General features: G+C 43.9%; 1 pseudogene; it reads right to left on the reverse strand.

Moving 5' to 3' along the window:
* Window positions 1–354: 354 nt before the first annotated feature.
* Window positions 355–2,879, reverse strand: LOC146261696 (uncharacterized; annotated as a pseudogene).
* Window positions 2,880–6,429: the final 3,550 nt, after the last annotated feature.

The following is a 6,429-nucleotide window of genomic DNA, read 5'->3' on the forward strand; positions in this document are numbered from 1 at the left end:
AAAAAAATTCTAGGGGAAACACTGCTAGCACTTACCTTCATAGTTGTTTGAACTGCAACAGAGCTTTGATCTTTAATACATCTCAAAATAAACATTCAAACGTAGAGACACTTCACTTTACGTATCTCGATAAACTTAATTGATTTTAGAATCAGAGGGGATTTTATTCTCCATGAGTGTTTGCACAAACAAGGAATTTACTTTGGCAGGGAGGTGCATACATTAAACATATAGGAATATTGAAACTTAAATATGTGGACTAACTATACAAAAGGAGCAAAGTCTAGCTAATACTAAGGGGGGTCTAGCTAATACTAAGGGGAATACAAAATATAAGTAGTCATAATTTACAATTTAACCTAAAAATACCACACAATACAGATAGTGAAAACGATACAATAGTGCAAATTGCAATATGCAGGGTGTCATTGTGCAGAATGTGATTTAAAGTCAGTGTGAGTCCTTGGCCTTGTTAAAGTGGCCAACAGCGGAGGGGAAGAAACTGTTCTTGTGGCGTGAGGTTTTGGTCTTGATGGACCGCAACCTTCTGCCGGAGGGGATTAGCTGGAACAGGGAGTGTCCAGGGTGGGAGGGGTCGGCCACAATCTTCCTTGCTCGCCTCAGGGACCCCGAGGTGTGCAGGTCCTCGAGGGAAGGCAGATTGCAGCCGATCACCTTCTCAGCAGTACGGATGATACTCTGGAGTCTGCTCTTGTCCTTGGCAGTGGCAGCAGCGTACCAGATGGTGATAGAAGAAGTGAGGATGGACTCAATGATGGCTGTGTAAAAGTCCACCATCATGTCTTTGGCAGGTTGAATTTCTTCAGCTGCCGTAGGTAGGAAGTACATCCTCTGTTGTGCTTTTTTGGTGAGGGAGCTGATGTTCAGTTCCCACTTGAGGTCCTGGGAGAGGATGGTGCCCAGGAAGCGGAAGGACTCCACAGTGTTGACTGGGGAGTCACTCAGGGTGATGGGGGTGAGTGGGGCTGTGGTCTTCCTGAAGTCCACAACCATCTCCACTGTCTTAAGAGCATTGAGCTCTAAATTGATGGATTTGTGATGGATTTGAGGTGTGCCAGCACAAGGCGCTCCAAAAACTTCATTACCACAGAGGTCAGGGCGACGGGTCTGTAGTCAAGTCCTGTTGGCCTTGGCTTTTTGGACACAGGGATGATGGTGGAGGACTTGAGACAGGCTGGCACATGGCATGTTTCCAGGGAGGTGTTAAAGATGTTTGTAAACACAGGAGACAGCTGGTCAGCGCAGTGCTTGAGGGTGGCAGGAGAGACAGAGTCCGGCCCAGCTGCTTTGAGGGGGTTCTGCCTCTTGAAAAGTCTTAACTTCACCCTCCTGAATGGAGAGAGTCATCACAGTAGGGGGGGGGGAGGCCTCATGGAAGGGAAGGGGTAGTTCAGGACTGTCCAATTGTCTTTCAAATCTGTAGTAGAACTTGTTCAGGTCGTTGGCCAGGCGGGAGTCATTAGTGGAGTGGGGGGCTCTGGGCTTGTAGTTGGTGATCTGCCTTAGCCCTCTCCAGAAAGAAGCAGTCTTTAGCAGAGAATTGACGCTTCAGCCTCTCTGAGTACAGTCGTTTAGCCACTCTCACCGCTTTGCTAAACCTGTTCTTCGTTTCCTTGAATCTGTCTCTATCCCCACTCCTAAAAGCTTTCTCCTTGTCTGACCTCAACCTTCTCGAGAACCAGGGCTTGTCGTTGTTGAAGCTCACCCTGGTGCGTGTTGGTATACAGCAGTCCTCACAGAAGCTAATGTATGATGTCACAGCCTCAGTGAGTTCATCCAGACTGTTGGTAGCAGACGTGAACATATCCCAGTCAGTACAGTCCAAGCATGCCCGCAGATCCTCCATAGCCTCACTGGTCCACTGTTTTGATGTCCTCACAACAGGTTTACAGAGCTTTAATTTCTGCCTGTATGCAGGAATCAGATGGACCATGGTATGGTCAGAGTGGCCCAGTGCTGCACGAGGGACGGCGTGGTAGGCTCTACTGACTGTAGTGTAGCAGTGATCCAGAGTGTTCTCTTCTCTGGTTGGGCATTTGATGAATTGTCTGTATTTAGGGTGTTCGTGGCTGAGATTACCTTTGTTAAAGTCGCCGAGTACAACAACAAGGGAATCCGGGTTTGCTCGCTCCACACTCAGAATCTGGTCGGCGAGCGTGCGTTGGGCATCTTTAACCTGTGGGCCCGGCGCCATGTAAACTCCGACCAAAATGAGCGACACAAATTCTCGTGGCAAGTAAAAAGGTTTACAGATTATAAAAAATGATTCCAGTTCGCGAGAACAATGTTGCAGAATCACTGTCACATCTACACACCAGCCACTGTTGATGTAGAAACAAATACCACCGCCTTTGGTTTTGCCAGAGAGTGCAGTGTCCCAATCAGCTCTCAGGAGTTGAAAGCCTGTCAGATGTAAGGCGGTGTCCGGGATCAATTCGCACAGCCATGTCTCCGTGAAGCACAAAACCGAAGATGAAAGAAAGTCTCTGTTTTTCACCATCAGCAGCTGAAGTTCGTCCATTTTATTGCACAGTGAACGTACGTTGGAGAGGAAAAAACTTGGAAGCACTGTTCGGATTCCACGTCTGCGTAGCCGAACTAGCGCTCCCGCTCGCTTTCCCCTTCTACGGCGTTTCACTGCATGAGCAAAGCCTAGCACGGCACTGGCTCGAATTCCCACTAAATCTGCTGCTGAAAGCAGAAAATTGGGAAATAAGTCCTCAGGAGTTGTGGTCCTATGTTCACAAGTACTTCTCTTCTTGAGAACCCCGGAAATCTTGGCAGAACACTGAATTAACAGACAAAACGAGACAAAACAGAGCGCACTTTGCAACCACGGCCGCCCTCACCGGCGCCATCTTACGCGCTGTGATTTTAGTGATGTGAACGTCGAACAATTTTGAACGAATCATTAGTAGGCTATTACTCGGGATTAGAGTAGTCTCTACTACGAGAGTAGTCTAGTTTTTTTTCTCGTGGCCAAGAAAAAACAAGTTTAAATAACAAAACTTATAATCATCACTTGTGAACGAATATCGCGAAAGTGAATGAAGTAAACAAATACTTTCTGTTTCCTCTTCTGAGCTTATGCAAGTCACGTGAAAAATTATCCAAAGACTCGTACCTGAAGACCCAGTCAAAATGAACGAATCATTTATGTTTCCTCTAGCTTGGCAGTAGGCTACTGAGCCTATGCAGGTCACGTGAAAAATGATCCAAAGACGCATACCCGGCAGATGAACGAATCAATAGGTGCGTTCGACATGGACTGCGGCTGCATGAAACGACCGGCGAGAGTAGCTGCTTGCAGTCGTATGGAAAGCCAAAAGGGTCATATGTACACGTAATTTAAACACGTATTTTTGATTGGACACCCGTTTAGGAAGTGTGAAAGAAAATTATTGCTGGACTGTGTAGATTGAACATAGTCGAAGATGGCAGTTGCAATTTAATTTTATAAAGACTATACAATTACATATGATTAAACAAAGCTTTGCTGATCAGTCATTAACGAAGGAGGTGCCATCCACACAGATAGTTTGTAAGAGTGATAGCGACTATCACACATACTCAACCTTTTATAAACTTTAGATCAATGGCATTCTGTAAGATCAATCAATCAATGTAGCAAACTCTGTCATTGGCTAACTCAACTTAGTGACGGTCTTAAACACTACATTTCCATATCAAATGTCTCACTGTTCTTTGTTGTCACTGCTCTCTCCAGAGCAGTAGATAATAAAACCATGGGAGTTTGACCAGTCAAATGGTTGACTGTCCTTTGTGTGACCATCTTCAAACAAGAACTTTTAATTAACACAAACAATGAAACAGGACACAGTCCTTCTCTAGCCAAATTTTAGAGCAACTGTCTCATTGACCCCTTACATTGACCAGAGGACAGAAGGCCATGTAAGATTCTTCACCCATCCCCCAGGGCAAGCTGCCCACAGAGCCATCAGCACCTCACATTCCTTTGAACTCAACTTAATTATCTTCCCTTCCTGTCTCTTAGCGTTGAACATAGAAGGTTATAGATTTCATACACATACGCATATGACCAACATTTCTACAACAGAAGCGCCTGCAGCTGTTTCATAAGCGGCTGCAGACGTAAATGTGCAGGCGAAAGTTACACATGAATGTACGCGTTAGTTAAGGCTTGCAGGCGTTAAATAAACGCCTGTATATTTACACGTGCATTTGCAGGCGTTAAATAAACGTGTGTATATTTACACGTGCAATTGCAGGCGTAAAAAAAACGTGTGTATATTTTACACGTGCAATTGCAGGCGTTAAATAAACATTATTTTTTTTTGCTAGCAAGGCAGAAGTATCACAGTAGCAACAATTTGCTAAAAACAAACATACAAAAGTTATCCGCACCACCAGTGAGCAAGTTAAACCAATGTTAGCCTAGCTAGCCGGTGAAGATTACGATTCATGTCACAAATAATGATTTCGAAAAAACTGTACCTTGTCAACGTGGACTGAAGGTCGTCGTGTCCACCGTTATCGGATAACAAAAGCCGAGTGCAGTCATTTAGGGTCTGCTTGTAGTTTTGTAGGAAGTTCCTTCTTGCCATCTTAAACTTCTGACTGTGCTGGGCTTAACTTGTTTTGAATCGGCCGCTTCTACAGTGGGGAGGATCCATGGTACTTGAAAATACTTGAAGCTAATTTCGATTTCTGCAAGTTGCATTCGCACAGGCGTGTTCAGCAATTAAATTTAACCGCTGTTACACCGGCTGCAATTCTTTCAAGTGGCCAACTAGGAAGGTCAGCCCTATATATTCGGGAGAAGGTAATAAAACCCTGATTTTTCACTCTGTGCTTGATGTGATATACTGAATCAGTAGATCTTATTGTTCATGTCTAATGGTTCAACTCTTATGTATTGGTAGTAAAACAGATGTATCATTCAAGGCCTTCAGAGAGGAATGCAAGATTATTTACTTTTTTACTAAATCATTTTCAGAAACAACCTCATGTTTACCAGCTTTATTGCTTCACATTTTTATTTGATATGCCTTTACTTGATTCTTTACAGACTGCTTCCACAAACAACCCCACACCTGTGGCCTTGCCGCTGCCAGCACCATTTCCTGTGGCTTTGCCGCTGCCAGCACCATTTCCTGTGGCCTTGCCCCTGCCAGCACCACTTCCTGGAGCTTCTAATTAGGGGTGCACTGATCCGATACTAATATCGGATATCGGCCCCGATATTGACAAAATAGCTGGATCTGGGATCGGAAAATTTAGCCGATCCACTGGCCGATCCATTCTTTTTTTTCACAGCACATTCTGTCATTTTTCAGCAGCATGAGTTAACCGAACCTTTAGATGCGTGAGTTCTAAATATTTCCGACGGTGTCCACAGCAAGCATAATACTCGAAGCAATGCTACTAGCATGCTAGTGTTACCTGTTAGCCTTTTCATTTGTACATGTTGAAGCCATACAGCATTTATTGCATAGTTTTTGTCTATCGGAAAATATTCAAGCGTAATTTTCTAAATCGCATATGCAACGTTACGCTGTGAGACCCGCATTCGAACGATCACATATGTGCGACGCTACTCGTTCTACACTGTAGATTATACAGTAGAGTCGTTGAGCTGCAGCATTTCTGCCAGCTCCTAGCATTGTGCTTTTGGATGTGCTTGATTAAATTGGTACTATTGTACTTTGCAGTACTACCACCACCCCTCAAAACATTAGTTTGTTGACATTGCAAACAGCCGACAAGCTAGTTGGCGTTGCAAGCGTGAAATATCTCCAGCTCCAGCTCGCTCCATGTTGCTTTTAAGTGTTTCCCCTAGGATTTTTTTTTGCAGTGGGGACAGGTCAGGTCTGCTAACCCTATATTTTGGAGCAGCTTAATGTAATAGTCTGATAGCTAATGTAATATTGCACATATTTTTGTCCTATTTCCCCTAAATAAATAAAAGTATCATACTCAAAGACACCTTACAGTATGTTCTAAATGGCATAAATGCTGCCAATTAATAATTGACGTAACAACTTATTGTAAATGCAGTGGCCTAGCCTATAGATTGAGGTAGGCCACTCGGAAGCATGTACACTGTCTGCTTCATTTGATCTTGATAGGCATTCTGTAGCAAATAACAATATACCCACTATTTATTCATTAAAACTAGGCTACTTAAGCATAATAATGCACCTAAAATACAAACGTTACCAAGGGCCGTTTCGCTAGCAGGGGAAGAATACAAACAACGAAAATCACCAGTTAACTTAATTTAAATTTGCAAGAACTATAGACTAATACAATAACAGGCTTAAATTTACTGACAACATAAGTTAAACGTCTTACAGTTCAAGGACGCACACCCGCAATCTCAACTGCGCTGTGAAGCGCGTCTGTGCTATTCTCCGACATGCGCTC

This window comes from Hypomesus nipponensis, chromosome 12 (genome assembly GCF_054491055.1).
Source record: "Hypomesus nipponensis isolate SF chromosome 12, ASM5449105v1, whole genome shotgun sequence".
Taxonomy (NCBI): domain Eukaryota; kingdom Metazoa; phylum Chordata; class Actinopteri; order Osmeriformes; family Osmeridae; genus Hypomesus; species Hypomesus nipponensis.